General features: G+C 42.8%; 1 long non-coding RNA gene across 1 annotated transcript in view; it reads right to left on the reverse strand.

Moving 5' to 3' along the window:
* The window catches only part of LOC143958951 (uncharacterized), a 51291-nt gene that overhangs the window by 24988 nt on the left and 8707 nt on the right, over window positions 1-17596 (reverse strand). Inside the window, exon 2 of the long non-coding RNA XR_013270161.1 lies at window positions 7918-8306. This is a non-coding gene — a long non-coding RNA (uncharacterized LOC143958951). The remainder of the gene's footprint in view (window positions 1-7917; window positions 8307-17596) is intronic.

Raw genomic sequence — 17596 nt, forward strand, 5'->3', positions numbered from 1 at the left:
TCGCATACTTCAGCAAAAGCATGATCCACAGAGAGTTTCCAAAGCATCAGAGGGATCCCATTGTTAAAGAGGTATCCGTCAGAAGGGTACAAAAGAATTTAAGGCATTAGATATACCATTGAACACAGTGAATAGAGTCATCAAGTGGAGAAAATATGGCACCACAGTGACATTACCAATAACTGGATGTCCCTCCAATAATTTATGAAAAGACGAAAAGACTGGAGAGACTGCCAAGAAGCCTACAGCAACATTAAAAAGGTAGAAATATCTGGAATGTACTGGCTGTGTGGTACATGTGACAACATTCTCCCGTATTCTTCATTTGTCTGGGCTATGGGGTAGAGTGGCAAGACGGAAGCTTTTTTTTTTTTTTTGAGAAAAACATCCAAGCCTGGCTAAATTTTCCAAAAACAGGCTTGGCACAAAAACACCACATCATCAAAAGAACACCATATCCACAGTGAAGCATGGTGGTGGCAGCATCATGCTTTGGGGCAGTTTTCCTTCAGATGTAACAGGTTTGTTATTCACCTGTAAATGCATACATTTACTACTTTAACTACTAGTGGAAATTGGCGCTGTACATCTCATACCACTATATGTACCAACCCCCTTTTTTCTTTTGCCCCCTCCCCACCTTTTTTTCCCCCCTTTAGGAATCCTCTAATTGGCAGTTGAAAGAATGGACTTTGTAGGAGTGTTAAATGCTTCTATCCAATTTAAGATCGCATTGTGACTCGACACGTACGAGTCCAAATCCTAATGCATCTACAACTTCACGCACTAATACACATCTAGGATTTGGAGCGGCACAAGCACTAAACCTACTACAGAACCCATCTGGGTCAGGTTCCACTTCCTTTTCTTCTGCCAGTCACAACAGATTTAGCTTTCACATGTTCTTTAGCTAGCACCACACTTGATGCCCAATGCTCCTACACCTTCCCTGACTTCTACGTCATAAAGTACACTTGATCCACATTTGACAGTATTAAGGACACAACCCTAACATTTTCTCCTGCCCTTCACATAGGACTTGATGTCGTCAACTTTACCCCCTTATGTTAAACCTAAGTAGGCATTTGGATTTATGCCACAGATTTGACTAGGGCTGCAACCAACAATTTTCATAATCGATTAGTTGGCCGATTATTGTTTAGATTAATCGGTTAATAGCCTTTTAAACAAAAAAAAAAGTGGGTCAAATTGATGGTCATTTTCAATCACAGTGACGGGAAAATTTGGAAATTGAAAATTCCTTTGACTAAGAAGTTTTCTGACAGTATGTAGTTTTCATTCAGAAATAGTTCATTTTAAAAACAGAATGTTAAAAACAAGTGAAAATTTCAAACAAAATTCTTTCAGCGAATGTACAAAGATTTTTCGTCTGAATATTCTCATCTGAAAATTGATCCGTGTGGCCAGCATAAGGCTCGGTACACCTATACAGTTTGCTTTTGATCTGCTTCTGCAGTGCGTTTTGATTTTTGCGCACGTGAATTTACTGCAATATGCATTTTTTTGGCCAAATTAAAAAACACAAATTGCTGAAAAAATGCATTACATGCTTTTCTGCAGCTTCTCTATTGAAGTGTAGTGAACAAATAAAGCACCATTTTGCGTTTAAAAGTCCCTGACCCTTTCAGATGTGAACGTGTCCTATAGGAAACCATGTAAATGAACTGTAGTGCATTTCTGCAAAAAGCACCATAAAACGCATAGATATGAACCAGGTCTAAGACATTTAGTAACATAATGGGGTTAACAAAATTAAAATGAGCCCTTTATAGTAGAAAAAAAAAAGCAGATAATCACTACTGTAAGGGGTTCATTTTTTTACTGTAGAACTGTGAAAGTAATATTTACAGTAGCTCTGTACGATAAAGGGCTCATTCTAGGTTTTTTTAACCCCATTATGTTACTGGCCGATCAATTATGAAAATAGTAATCGATTTCATAATCGATTAGTTGACGATTAAGCGATTAGTTGTTTCAGCCCTAGATTTGACACTACGGGGGTCTCGTTCATTGTCCTGGCAGTTATCTCACAGGATCGGGGTGGGGGGACTGGAGGATACTTTAGCATGAGACTAAATGGATTGAACGCCTGAGTTTGTATAAGATTTATTACTGTTGTCTTGATTTTATTTTGGTCTAGTTTAATGTTCCTAGATTTTCCTTCTTAAGTGTACTACCTCATGGGCAACTATATAAAAAAATGTGTGTCCATCCTGATTCTTGAATGTACATCTCTTGCTGTTGCTATGCCTCCTGTCACTCTCTCCCACCCCCCTTTTTTTAACCCTGTCCCCCCCTCCTTTTTCTCTCTTCCTTTTGTTATAGGTGTACCCCACCTTTGATTATACAAATTTTTGGTGATATAAGCGTCATCCAATCCCTTACCGCGGTCATATGTGCCTGGTTTAGATTTATATTGAGTTTGTTACTGTACCCTGCAATTTGATTGCAGTTTGTAATTTACTTGCTGGTTTATTATAGGGCTGAAACGCTTAATCGATATTATCGATAATCAATAATGAAAATCGTTGTCAACGATTTTCATTATCGATTAGTTGGTCCGCACCATGCGATCCGCTGGAGCTGGCGGCCATCTTGGTACACCCGGCAGCGGTGAGCTGCGCGCTGACGTCACCCCAGCACGGCGTTCAGCCTGTGTCAGCCCAAGTGAAGGAATTCTGGAGGAGTCACGCTGGATGCCTTGCCTGCCCTCATTCAAAACTTTTTATGCAGGTACCACTACATTACCTAATCTAACCTAATTACTATCTATTAGATAGCAGTTAATTATCTAATCCTATTTATGCCTTTCCACTTGCTTGGCACAGCCACATTGTTGATTTAAATAAAAAAGGTACAACACTATCTCCCCCCCACCCCCCCCCCCCCCAATAAAACGCAGCTTATGACAAGCATAAAAACAGTCAGCATATCACTGACGATTTGCGCCAATAGGCATCCCGGGACTCATCACTGCGGTCTGTTTGGAGGAACTTTGATCAGTGGTGAGCTTGGCGCAAATCAGTGATATGCTGACTGTTTATGCTTGTAAAAAGCTGCATTTTATTGGGGGGGGGGGGGGAGATAGTGTTATACCTTTTATTTAAACAATGTGGCTGTGGGGGGCGGGGATAGTGTTATTTTTTTTAATGATCCGAAAATTGATCCGATCCGTGACTCTGATGCGAGGAACAATCCGATCGTGAGTTTTTGATCCGTTGCACCCCTAGTCTGCACCTTCCCCCCCCTGCCGGTCCATTAGAATCATGTGCATCTTCCCGTGTCCTACGCATGCACCACGTCCATGACTACGCAGCAACGCCTGCTTGCATTCTCCACCCAGCTGACGTCCCGCCAGCAACGCGCCTGCGCTGCTTTCGGGTCCCCCTCTCCCCTCTACCCAGCAGCCTTCCAGCACTGCCATGATTGGAGGTTGTGCTCTGCACATGCGTGCATCCATCTCCCAGCTTCGGGGTGCCCTTCGCTCTATTTGGAGGAGTTGGCCGAGTCACGTGTGGCGGCTCCGGACTGAGACTCCGCCCCACACCACCCCGGCACACCGAGGAGGAGCCGCTGTCACAATGAAGGGGTGAGAAAACCCGAGACACCAGGGGGGGGGACACGTACGTGTGTGTGTATACACATATATATATACACATATACATACACTTTCAGTTTTTTTATCTGATTAATCGAATAATCGGACGATTAATCTATTATGAAAATAATCGTTAGTTGCAGCTCTAGTTTATTATACATTATATTATATATTTTGGAGATTACAGGCACAGCTTTTTCATCGGAGATACAAGATGGCACCCCAATGTGAATTGGACCCTGCTGACCCGGGAGACGCACGTTACAGCCACTGATATTGGGAGTCTGAAATCCGGAGACAGTGCGGCGATTTACGTGAATCTACCACCGACATACAACACCTGAGATAACGAGCGCAGTTGACCCACTGTCAAACGACAGATGTGTCGATTTTCTCTGGTAAGAGTATTTCTCTCTGAAATCACTCCAGATAAGTCGCTGTTCCCAGTCCAACTGAATTGTGTGGCTGTCTGATCTTTTTACTGGGAATACCAACACTGACACTTTTCCATTATCCATGTGGACTGTTTTGTTGGGACTTATATTACAGCCACTGATATCCACCAAGATTTGTGTGTGTATATGTATGTGTGTGTGTATATATATATATATATATATATATATATATATATATATATATATATATATATATATATATATATATATATATATATATATATATATATATATATATATATATATATATAGCAAGAGATGTACATTCAAGAATCAGGATGGACACACATTTTTTATATAGTTGCCCATGAGGTAGTACACTTAAGAAGGAAAATCTAGGAACATTAAACTAGACCAAAATAAAATCAAGACAACAGTAATAAATCTTATACAAACTCAGGCGTTCAATCCATTTAGTCTCATGCTAAAGTATCCTCCAGTCCCCCCACCCCGATCCTGTGAGATAACTGCCAGGACAATGAACGAGACCCCCGTAGTGTCAAATCTAGGGCTGAAACAACTAATCGCTTAATCGTCAACTAATCGATTATGAAATCGATTACTATTTTCATAATTGATCGGCCAGTAACATAATGGGGTTAAAAAAAACTAAAATGAGGAGCCCTTTATCGTACAGAGCTACTGTAAATATTACTTTCACAGTTCTACAGTAAAAACATGAACCCCTTACAGTAGTGATTATATATATATATATACATACATATATACACACACATATACATACATATATACACACACACACACACACATATACACACACACGCATACATATACACACGCATACATATACACACACGCATACATATACACACACGCATACATATACACACACACGCATACACATACACACACGCATACACATATTAGCGAATATTTGCATTGTGTTTTTACGCATTTTTGCACATTTTGTCACATGCATGTGTTATAGTATTAGTTTTATTATCATCACTTCTCAACATACAATTTTTGGAGTTATTTTTCAATTCACTCACTAGCGCTACACCACCTTTCCCCCATTTTCACTGAACTTTGTTTGTTTGGGTGTTAGCTGTTGATCCCCACTTTGGCTACAGCGCAGTATCTTCCCCTAATTTCTAGTTTATTATACGTTTTATACATTAGAATATACTACATCTAACTTATTTTATGTCTTTTTGTTCCAGAAGCCTGGCAGTGGATTTCCTCTTGGTATTGTGCTTCGGATCCCTGTGACATACTGGTATGATGGTTGTGTGTGCGGCCAGAAAGCCGCAATACAGTATTTATATAATCTGATTGTGGGGTGCATTGTGGTCGGAGCCTTTGTGGTTCCCTTCTTTCCTCCCCCTAATTGTTCTAGTCATCTTACAGGCCAACCATCCTCTGCCCCACTATCTCCCCTTTTACCATCCCCGTGTTTGATGGGTCACATCTGCTCTAAGTGGCATTTTTCCATCAGTGGTAGTTATGGCTGTTGGCCACTAGGGGGTGTGGGTGTGCACCTTGGTGATGGCCAAGTCAGCCACACACCTGTCTGGGGTGTGTATATAGAGCAGCCCTGTCTAGCTCTACAAGAGGGAATCCTTCACAGGCAGTCAGTTGTCTTGGTGCTCTCTGTTGCTTTCAGCTGCTTACAAATTTTCTGCAGATCAAGGTGTGTATTCCCTTCATCTACTATGAGGACTATCTTAGCTACTTTGTTGCTTCTTGGACTTGTTCTTACCAATTCCTAGATTGCTACAATATCAGTTTACCTTTCAGATCCAGTCATTGGATACATGTTTTAGGCCCCTTTCACACATGCGGACAGTATGTCCATATTTCATCCATCCGTTTGCGGATAAAATACGGACATACATGCATTCCTATGGGATAGCGGGTGTCTGTAGTTGAACATCCGCAGACACCCGATATCGTCCGCCTCAGCCATTGTCCGATTCTGCAGACGGAAGAAAATACTATTTTTCTATCCGTCTGCAGAGCGGATCGGATGAACATGGACAGATGGTCCGTGTTCATCCGATCCCCCATAGAGAAGAACTGTGAGCCGACAGGGCGGTACCTGCACAGTGTGCGAGGAGCGCCCTGTTATCTGCCGGCTCAGCGGGGACAAACGGAGCAATCCCCGCTGAGCAAGCCGATCATCAAGCGGTGGATCATTACTGATCTGTCCCATGTGAAAGGGGCCTTATTGTTTTTAGATAGAAAACTGTTAGGGCCAACTACCAGGAGCCCAGCACACAGTCTGTCTCCTTGCTTTAACTAAGATACCAGATGGCTTTGATTTGTTCACCTTAGTTTATTTAACAGGTGAGAGTAGCTAAGTGTCAAACGCCTCAATGTTCTTTGTATTATGAATACTAGGTACTATATATAGATATTAAACCCTTGTTATCATATGTTTGTGTTTGAGGTCACTGTGGTCTGTTTATGTTGGTTACTATTACATTAATACCATCTACTATCTGGCTACCTAATGAGATCGCTCCTGTATGGTCTATGTGCAGAGGTAGGGCTTTTGGCCAATACTATTTGCCATCTTCCCTCGTCTGCTTTTATGCAGGAATTGGGTTTTTTCAAATCTGCTATCTTTTCTCAAATAATGGACACTTTGATGATATGGGGATATTCACCCTTGCTTTTTTTTTTTTTTACAAATATTACTTTTTCCTGTTTAACGGGCACACCCCCACATTGAACCTTAAATCGCCAGTTGCATGTCACTTATGGGTATCTGCTGCATATTTACCCTTTGGGATGAATTCTGCTAAAAAATGTGGAACACTACCAATGTACTTTGTTAGATTACGCATATGCTTATATGTCACTCCCATCTTTTGTAGAACAGCTATTAAGCTCCCGATGAAGCATTCATATGCAAAAGATGTAGAGCAAGCGTGTTACTACATACCATACACTGTTGCAGGACTATGATGTTTGGCATTTTTTTTGCTGTTTTAGAGAGTAAAAGCAACAGTTTTGCATGTATTGACTCTGCAAAATAAAGTTTTAATGAAAATTCCCTTTTGTATCTTGTGTTTAATAAACTGTTATTTTTATAATCGGTGCCTATAAAGTCCATTTTTTTCTCCTTGTGCTTTTTGATCTAAAAATGTTATTCAACTGAGTTGTACAATTTACAGGTCACAAAGAAATTAAAAAAAAAAAAAAAAAGCTAAGAACAACTAATAGCGCAACACCATGACAGGCACAAATTTGGATAATTTTCTCAGGTTCCAGATGACTGAAAACATTTCTCCCATAAACACCTAGTTCAGATGTAGAAAACAGGAGCTTTGCCCCCGATCCCCTGCTCAGACACACAACACCCCGCTACCCCACCACCACATGTAGCCCTATACTCCCTATATACTTCATTCTTTACTCATCCAACATGCCCTTACATCTTTCCCCTTCTCCCAATTCATGTGCTAGGACCAGCGGCGGACTGACAACTCATGGGGCCCCCAGGCAATCAAATTATGGGGCCACACAGTATACACAAACACACCCACACACAGTATACACAGACATGTTTCTATTGGCTGAGAAGGTAGTGGAGAGGTGGGGCAGCCCTGATGGGGCACCCTGGTGGCATGGGGCCCTCGGGCAGTGCCCGAGTGGCCCAATGGTCAGTCCGCCCCTGGCCCCTGTCTAATAGTTTTAGACCCAAAAAAGGAGATATACTCCTGTGCTTCCTCAGATCTACTCCAATACCACAGTGATCAGAAACCTCTAAGAATGTACACATTACTGTAACTTCACTTTTTATTTAATGGAGACTCACCAATACACAATATTTTAGAACATATCTATATAACAACAAAAAAAAAAACCACATACCTGCAGCAAGTGGTAAGGCAAGGTTACTTCAAGCTCAGCCAATCTGTGTGCAGGGTCCTCTTCATCTTCTGGTATATCCAAATCCTCTTCAGGAATGGTGTCCCATTTACCTTGATGAGCTACCAGCTGATGAACTAGTTCATATTGCTCAGGCAGTGCCAAACTTACCAAAGTCTGTTTGCCATGTCTAAAACTAATGCGCCTTCGCTTACAGGTGTCTGGGTCACAACATGTTCCAACTGGCAGAAGAGGATCACCCAAAAGAGCATTAACCACCTTGCCTCGGGCACTGCAGTTATGTCCCAGAACAAAGATACAGGGCCTGCAGCGTACAGTCAGTTTCAAGTAATCTTCCTCTTGTCTCTGAAAAGTGATGCTATGCAGCTGGCCTGAAAAGAAAAAAAAAAACAGCAAGGATGTAATACACAAGTCCAACCAAGTAGTACTAAACATTTTTTAAGTGTTGCTGAAGTAGCTTTAGGAAAAGGCATTCTCCTAAAACCCAATAAGATCAAAAAATGGTACTAAAATGAAAAGAAATTGGACATTTATAGAAATGAAGCTTTTTTAAATCAGGAGTAATTTAGATCAAGGTGGTAAACTGGTGTAACTTTAGCCATACACAAAATATATATACGGTAAACATGTTAAAGAGACTTATTCTTTAAAGAATTAAAAGGGGTTGTAAAGCTTTGTTTATTTTCTAAATAGGTTCCTTTAACCACTTCAGCCTCGGACCAATAGTCAGCCTAAACACCAGAGGTCTTTTTAAAATTTCGCACTGCACTGCTTTAACTGGTAATTACGCGTCATGCAATGTTGTACCCAAACTAAATTTGCGTCCCTTTCTTCCCACAAATAGAGCTTTCTTTTGATGGCATTTGATTGTCTCTGCGATTTTTATTTTTTGCGATATAAATGGAAAAAGACCGAAAATTGAGAAAAAAAAATATATTTTCTACTTTTTGTTATAAGAAAAATCGAACTAAATGTTAGTCATACATTTAGGGCAAAATTTATTCAGCCACATGTCTTTAGTAAAAAAAAAAATGTCAATAAGCGTAGATTTATTGGTTTGCACAAAAGTTATAGCGTCTACAAACTAAAGTACATTTTCTGGAATTTACACAACTTTTAATTTACGACTGCCCATCTCACTTCTTGAGGTGCATAAATGGCAGTACAACCCCCCCCCCCCCCCACTCCTCACTACCTATCACAGTTTCGAAGGCCATAAAATGCCAATAGCACAAACCCCCCCCAAATGACCCCATTTTGGAAAGTAGATACCCCAAGCTATTTACTGAGAGGCATGCTGAGTCCATGAAATATTTTATATTTTGCCACAAGTTGCAGGAATATTAAAAAAAACTTTTTTTTTTTTTTTTGCACAAAGTTGTCACTAAATGATATATTGTTCACACATGCTATGGGCATAAGTGAAATGACACAAAATTAATTCTGATGCTTCTCCCGAGTACGGAGATACCACATGTGGGGGACTTTTTGGGAGCCTAGCCACGTACGGGACCCCGAAAACCAAGCACTGCCTTCCGGATTTAAATGTAAAACGCTATCAAAAAAACTGTTAGCGATCGCAGGGATCAGGCCTGACTCTGCAATCGCTGCAGTTATGTGTTTAGTGTTTTGTAAGTGACAGTGATCGACCGATACTGCACTTGGGTGGGCTGGGCGGAGGGGCAAAACGCAGGTGCTAGCAGGTATCTGGGCTGATCCTGCTAATGCGTTTTTTTGGAATCCTAAACTGCTGGGGACGCCAATATAGATCTGATTAGATCAGATATTGATCTGTTCAGATTCTATACCACTACGGGAGGTGTATGCTTTGCACGTGGGTGTTAGCGGTACTGTCACTAACCTAGCGCTGCCTGGGGCGACGCAGACCCTGACCCTAAAACCTAATTGATATCACCCGCCGGGTGATCAGGGGGTTAAACCTTTATTGGGTAATAAATGGTGGGTGCCCTGATGCTATAAAAAGCAAACTAACCAGAGTCACCCGTAACACTTACACGGTGATCACTGGTGAAAGGGTTAACTAGGGGCAATCAGGGGGTTCAAATTTTTATTAGGTAGTATATGGGGGTCCCTGGCGCTATATAAAAACCTGACGGGGAACCTAAATAACTGGCTAACTAGCATCACCAGTGACACTTATACGGTGATTGCTGGTGAAAGGGTTAACTAGGGGCAATCAGGGGGTTAAAACCATTATTGGGTAGTATATCTGGGTACCTAGCGCTATAAAAACCTGGCGGTGAACCTAAAAAAATAACTAGTGAATTAGCGACACCAGTGCCACTAATGCAGCGATCAGAAAAATGATCGCTTAGTGACACTGGCAAAAGGGGGTGAAAGGGTTAACTCTAGGGGCAATCGGGGGGTTAAACCTTTATTGGGGGGGGTAGGGGGCTACTCTGGACCTAACACTAACTGCCCTGACACTTTTTACTGTCACAACTGACACTGAATGCAGTGATCAGTAAATAAATGATCACTGCAATCAGCGACACCGACTGGGAGGGGGGGCGGATTTTTGTGCCTATATATGTTAGTGTAGTGTTTGGTGCATTTACTTTCAGTGTTCTCCTCGTAGTCGGTTGAAAAAGACCGCCCCAAGGAGAATGACATCACTTCCTCCCTGCCTGTGTTTACTATACACAGCGGGAGGAAGCTTCTCATTCAGCGAAACGGACCGCCGCATCCAGCGGGAGGGGGTCCAATCGGACCCCCCACCCGCTGGAAGGCAAGCACGTACATGTACGTGCTTGTGCCTGTACATGCCATTCTGATGACGTACATTCCCATGCGGCGGTCCTTAGGTGGTTAAGCTAGTGCATTGTTGGTTCATTTACCTTTTCCTTAGATTTCCCTTTTAAATGTTTCTTTGTCTGAATTTCTCACTTCGTTTCTCCTCAGTAAACTTCACACCATCATCCAAGTGGCGTTTAGTCAGCCAGAACAGCTTACTGAGGAGGAATAGGAAGTGAGAAATTCAAAGAAAAAACCATTTAGAAGGGAAATCGAAGGAAAAAAAAAAAAAAAAAAAAAGTCTAAGTGAACCAACAATGCACTAGCTTAAAGGAACCTACTTAGGAAAAAAAAAAAAAGAAAAAAAAAAACCTTTACAACCTCTTTAAATACCTTTACAACATGTCAAAATGGCCTTGCTCCTTGCAATGTTTTGCAAAGAGCAGCCCTTAACCTCCTCCGAGGTCTCCTACCAGCATTCCTTGCTCTTGCCTTGATAGCAAGATATATTTTTGCTATAGGGGCACTTCTGCAGGCTTGATCCTGAGGAGAAAGGATCCTTTCTCCTCAGTGTCCCATGAGACATCAATCTGCTGTCGACTGTGTCCCATGAGGAAAAAGAAAACCTGAGGCACATTGATAAACTTGCCTGTGGGGGACAGCACACCACCACAACATTCACTGGCAGGATCAAAAACATAAAATAATAAAGAGAAGGACATGACTGATTGTAAATAGCTCTCTACAGTGATTTGATCTAGTACATGAGCAATTTTGCCTGTACAGTACTTGCACACTTTCAAAGTAGTATTGCCATAGTTTTCCAATTCTAGAATCCCACAGAGGACCAACTGCATAGAGTACCTTAGCCCAGGGGTTGACAAATTTGCTTGGAATCTAGGAGCCAGCTAAAAAAGTTAGGAGCCAGGTCCGTGACGGCGATCTGGACCTGTCCCTGGCCTGACATGGAGACGAGTGAGGGGAAGATAGCGCCCCCAGCCCCCCACCTGTCTCCAAGTCATTGCCCATAGCTCTTAGAGGGACATTTTTAAATTGCATTTTAGTGTAAATATGAGATGTGAGGTCTCTCTGACCCCAGATCTCATATATAAAAGAGGACCTGTCATGCTTTTTTCTATTACAAGGGATTTTTACATTCCTTGTAATAGGAATAAAAGTGACACACATTTTTTTTTTTTTTTTTAAAAGAACAGTGAAAAAAATAAAAATAAAAGTTAAAATAAGAAAAAAAAATTGGTTTTAAATGCGCCCCGTCTTGCCAAGCTTGCGTGCAGAAGCGAACGCATATATGAAAGCGGTGTTCAAACCACACATGTGAGGTATCGCTGCGATCGGTAGAGTAAGAGCAATAATTCTAGCCCCAGACCTCCTCTGTAACTCAAAACGTGCAACCTGAAGAATTTTTTAAACGTCGCCTATGGAGATTTTAAAGGGTAAAAGCTTGTCGCCATTCCATGAGCGGCCGCAATTTTGAAGCGTGACATGTTGGGTATCGATTTACTCGGCGTAACATTATCTTTCACAATATATAAAAAAAAAAAATTGGGCTAACTTTACTGTTGTCTTTTTTTTTTTTATTAAATAAATTTTTTTTCCCCAAAAAAAGTGCGCTTGTAAGTCCGCTGTACAAATATGGTGTGACAGACAGTATTGCAACGACCACCATTTTACTCTCTAGGGTGTTAGAATAAATTAAAAAAAAAAAAAAATTTATATATATATATATATATATATATATATATATATATATTTTTTTTGTTTTGTTTAGGGGTTCTAAGTAAAGGGATGGAGAAAGACTGGCCCATTAACATTGTTGGTTGTAATTCCAACGGCCACCACAAGAGGGCGCCAGATTCCAGAAGGAGCCATAGGATCACAGAAGGCCTCAAAGCCGGGGGCTCAATTACCGGCCGCCTGCGGCGCGGCCCGACGCGATCGCGCGGGGGGGGGGGGTCCACGGAGACGGGATACCCCCAGCTATGCTGCCCCAGGCGCAAGGTCGCTGATTCTAGTCGCCAATGCGACCTGGCGACCGGGTTTTGTCGAGCACTGCCTTAGCCACTTCAATACCAGGCACTTAAACACCTTCCTGCCCAGACCAATTTTGAGCTTTCAGCGCTGTCGCACTTTGAATGACAATTGCGCGGTCATGCTACACTGTACCCAAATTAAATTTTTATCATTTTTTTCCCACAAATAGAGCTTTCTTTTGGTGGTATTTGATCACCTCTGCGGTTTTTATTTTTGCTAAACAAATAAAATACCGAAAATTTAAAAAAAAAAATTTTTTGTTTGTTTCAAAACTTTGCAAATAAGTAAGTTTTCTCCTTCACTGATAGGGTTGCAATGATAAGGCGGCACTGATGGGCACCGATATGTGGCACTGATGAGGTGGCATTGATGGACACCGATATGTGGCACTGATAAGGTGGTACTAATGGGCGACATGGATGGGCACTGATAGGTGGCACAAATTGGCATGGGTAGGCGGCACGGGTGGGCATGGGTAGGCGGCACAGGTGGGCATGGATGGGCACTGATAGGCGGCACAGACGCGAGTGACGAAAAGCCGATCACTGGCTTTTCCCATTTACACTGTGATCAGCCGTGATTGGACACGGCTGATCACATGGTAAAGAGTCTCCGTCGGAGACTCTTTACCGAGAACGTAGTTGCCGGGTGTCAGACTGACACCCCGCAACAACGATCGCCGCGATGCGCGCCCCTGGGGGCGCGCAGCGGCTCATAATCCTGATCACATCATATGACGTCCAGTCAGGATTATGCAACCACTTTGCCACCGTCTATTTGTTATAGGGCGGGCGGCAAGTGGTTAATCCGATTCATGCTATGGTTGCCCAGTAATGTGGTGGTAAACACCTGCCCTCCACTCTGGCAAGGCTGATGAGGGTCCTACAACAGTAGATTAAGGCTGAACTTTCAGACACACAGCTTCAGGCTGGACCTATTTAGACTTTGCTCTCATTTACGGTGGAAGCTGCATGATGTCTGGACACCAGGTAGGTATAAAGCTAAATTTCTTCTTTAGGTCTCGGTGCAGATGCAGTGGCCACATCCATGGCTTGTCTTCACTCAATGCCATCAATGATGGTGGCGGCCCTTTTCCATGCAGAGAACTAGCTGGTTGTTTGCTGGCATAATTGCATTTAGGGCTGCAACTAATGGCCATTTTCATAATTCATTAGTTAGCCGATTGTTTTGATTAAATCAGATCAAATAAAAATTAAAAATATAAAAAATAAAAACACGACGACCTGCAATACTATTCTGCAGATTTTCAGACAGGACTACTAATATAATGCATGACAGAGTCCCTTGTCATATACAGGTATCCTGCCGTGTCTATTTCACCTGGGGCCACCAATGACGGGGCACACTATCCCCCCCCCCCCCCAAACACCAATGGAGCACTATTTGCCCCCCCCCACTCCCCAGAACACCAATGATGGGGCATTCCACCGTGCAGTTCATTTTGCACAGGGTGGTCCTGGTCCTCCAATTCTGGGGACCCTCAGGGGCGCTGGTGGCTCATCCCCACATAAAGAATCAACGTTGGATAAGTGCTCTTGATGGACACCCATGTGGGCACACTCCTGATTCCCGCATCTGTGCCCATTCACACAGAATGTAGGACTTAAGCCCGTCGCTGGATTTTATTGACGGGGGGGGGGGGGGGGCATGTGAACTGCAGCACCACAGAATATGAAAATACTTTGTTTACCTCTTGCCAAAACAAGCGAGACAAGCCATTTCAAAAACCCCATGTGATCAACACTCATTGCCTTCTAGGCAAGAACATCTTTACACTATTACAAAAAAGCAACAGAGGCCAGCCAAAAGTTGAATAAAAAGCTTTCAGAGAGGAAGAGAAGAAAAAAAAAAAAAGGTTAGAGTATTTAACATATCAAGCAGGCTTTAGCTTACAAGAAGACACTAATATATATATATATATATATATATATACACACACACACACATATATACATACATATATACACACACACACATACATATATACACACACACATAACCTTGCAAAAGTATTCGGCCCCCTTGAACTTTTCAACCTTTTGCCACATTTCAGGCTTCAAACAGATATAAAATTTAAATTTTTGTGAAAAAATCACCAACAAGTGGGACACAAATTGTGAAGTGGAACGAAATCTATTGGATAATTTAAACTTTTTTTTTAGCAAATAAAAAAACTGAAAAGCGGTGCGTGCAAAATTATTCGGCCCCTTTACTTTCAGTGCAGCAAACTCACTCCAGAAGTTCAGCGAGGATCTCTGAATGATCCAATGTTGTCCTAAATTACTGATGGTGATAAATAGAACCCACCTGTGTGTAATCAAGTCTCTGTATAAATGCACCTGCTCTGTGATAGTCTCAGGGTTCTGTTGAAAGCGCAGAGAGCATCATGAAGACCAAGGAACACGCCAGGCAGGTCCGTAATACTGGTGGAGAAATTTAAAGTGGTTGTAAACCCTTACAAACCACTTTGACCTACAGGCAAGCTAGATTAAGGCTTACCTGTAGGTCCAAGCAATATCTCCGAAAACGGGCACCGCTGTCTACGGCGCATGCGCCATAGACAGCGGTGCGCAGGTGCACTGAGCGCGGCATTTCCAAGAATGGAGCTGCCGCGCGCGTCGACTCCCGTGCGCATGCGCGGGAGTGACCTCGCCGAATGACAGCGGCGGAGCTGCGAGACGCCACCAGCAAAATGGATGCGACGGACTACAGGGGACAGCGGCGACTTCGCTGGCTCCTGTGTCAGGTAAGTGACACATAATGGGCTACTATGCGATGCATAGTAGTCCATTATGCTTTGCCTTTGCAGGGAATGAAAGAGGAAGTAAACCCATCAGGGTTTACTTCCTCTTTAAAGCCGTATTTGGATACAAAAAGATTTCCCAAGCTTTAAACATCCCAAGGAGCACTGTGCAAGCGATCATTTTAAAATGGGAGTATCAGACCACTGCAAATCTACCAAGACCTGGCTGTCCCTCTAAACTTTCAGCTCAGACGAGGAGAAGACTGATTAGAGATGCAGCCAAGAGGCCCATGATCACTCTGGATGAACTGCAGAGAACTACAGCTGAGGTGGGAGAGTCTGTCCATAGGACAACAATCAGTCGTACACTGCACAAATCTGGCCTTTATGGAAGAGTGGCAAGAAGAAAGCCATTTCTCAAAGATATCCATAAAAACTCTAGTCTAAAGTTTGCCACAAGGCACCTGGGAGACACACCAAACATGTGGAAGAAGGTGCTCTGGTCAGATGAAACCAAAATCGAACTTTTTGCCCACAATGCAAAACTATATGTTTGGCGTAAAAGCAACACAGCTCATCACCCTCAACACACCATCCCCACTGTCAAACATGGTGGTGGCAGCACCATGGTTTGGGCCTGCTTTTCTTCAGCAGGGACAGGGAAGATGGTTAAAATTGAGGGGAAGATGGATGCAGCCAAATACAGGACCATTCTGGATGAAAACCTGTTGGAATCTGCAAAAGACCTGAAACTGGGACGGAGATTTATCTTCCAACAAGACAATGATCCCAAACATACAGCAAAATCTACAAAGGAATGGTTCACAAATAAACGTATCCAGGTGTTAGAATGGCCAAGTCAAAGTCCAGACCTGAAACCAATCGAGAATCTGTGGAAAGAGCTGAAAACTGCTGTTCACAAACGCTCTCCATCCAACCTCACTGAGCTCGAGCTGTTTTGCAAGTTAGAATGGGCAAGAATTTCAGTCTCTCGATGTGCAAAACTGATAGAGACATACCCCAAGCGACTTGCAGCTAATCGCTGCAAAAGGTGGCTCTACAAAGTATTAACGCAAGGGGGCCGAATAATTTTGCACGCCCCACTTTTCATTTTTTTATTGGTTGAAAAAGTTTCAAAAATTCAATATAGATTTCGTTCCACTTCACAATTGTGTCCCACATATTGGTGATTCTTCACAAAAAATAAAAATTTTATATCTTTATGTTTGGAGCCTGAAATGTGGCAAAAGGTTGAAAAGTTCAAGGGGACCGAAAACTTTCGCAAAGCACTGTACATACACACACACCCCTTTTAGAAAAGGAAGTTCAAACTCCAAAACTACTTGCACATGGGCATCTCGAGTCAGCCGCATAGCATCCCACCCCTTTCAGGCACCTCCAGCCCTGGTGCTAGCCAACTGAAATCTATGACCGGCTGAACTACAGAGCAGCTGGATACTGTACGAAGGGGTACTTGCACTTAGTGCACCACGGGTTCAGGACAAATTCCCCAAAATAATTCCTGACTAAAATTTGTAGATATCAGTACACATAAGCCAATATACACAAGTGAGAGTGCATACACGAGTAAAGCCACCTACACCCCATTCAAACTGAAAATTTTCACTTGAAACTGCTGTTACTAGGCAGTCTTTCTAATCTGCCTCTTCATATTCCGCAGTGCTTCGTCCTCTTCGGTGAGTGGCCTCGTTGCCTTCTGGGACATGCGTCACAGAAAACGGGGCCATTCCCAAAGCGCCGCGCGACTCGCGCATGCGCAGTAGGAAACTGGCAGTGAAGCTGCAAGAATCCACTGCCTGTTTCCCTTTAAGATGGAGGAGCCGGCAGCTAATCCAATGGACAGATCGGCCTCGGGGTGGCCGACATCGCGGGATCGCTGGACAGGCAACTGTCCTTAATAAAAGTCAGCAGCTACAGTGTCTGTAGCTGATGACTTTTTTTTTAAATATTGGCCGGAACACCCCTTTAACTTCCTATCCTAAGGGTCCTTTCACACAGGGCGGATCAGTTCTGATCCGCCCCGTGGATATCCGTTTGCTCAGCGGGGATCACTCAGTCGATCCCCGCTGA

Source organism: Lithobates pipiens, unplaced genomic scaffold, assembly GCF_037356315.1.
Source record: "Lithobates pipiens isolate NorthernLeopardFrog02 unplaced genomic scaffold, aLitPip1_a1.2 Scaffold_66, whole genome shotgun sequence".
In the NCBI taxonomy this organism is placed as follows: Eukaryota; Metazoa; Chordata; class Amphibia; order Anura; family Ranidae; genus Lithobates; species Lithobates pipiens.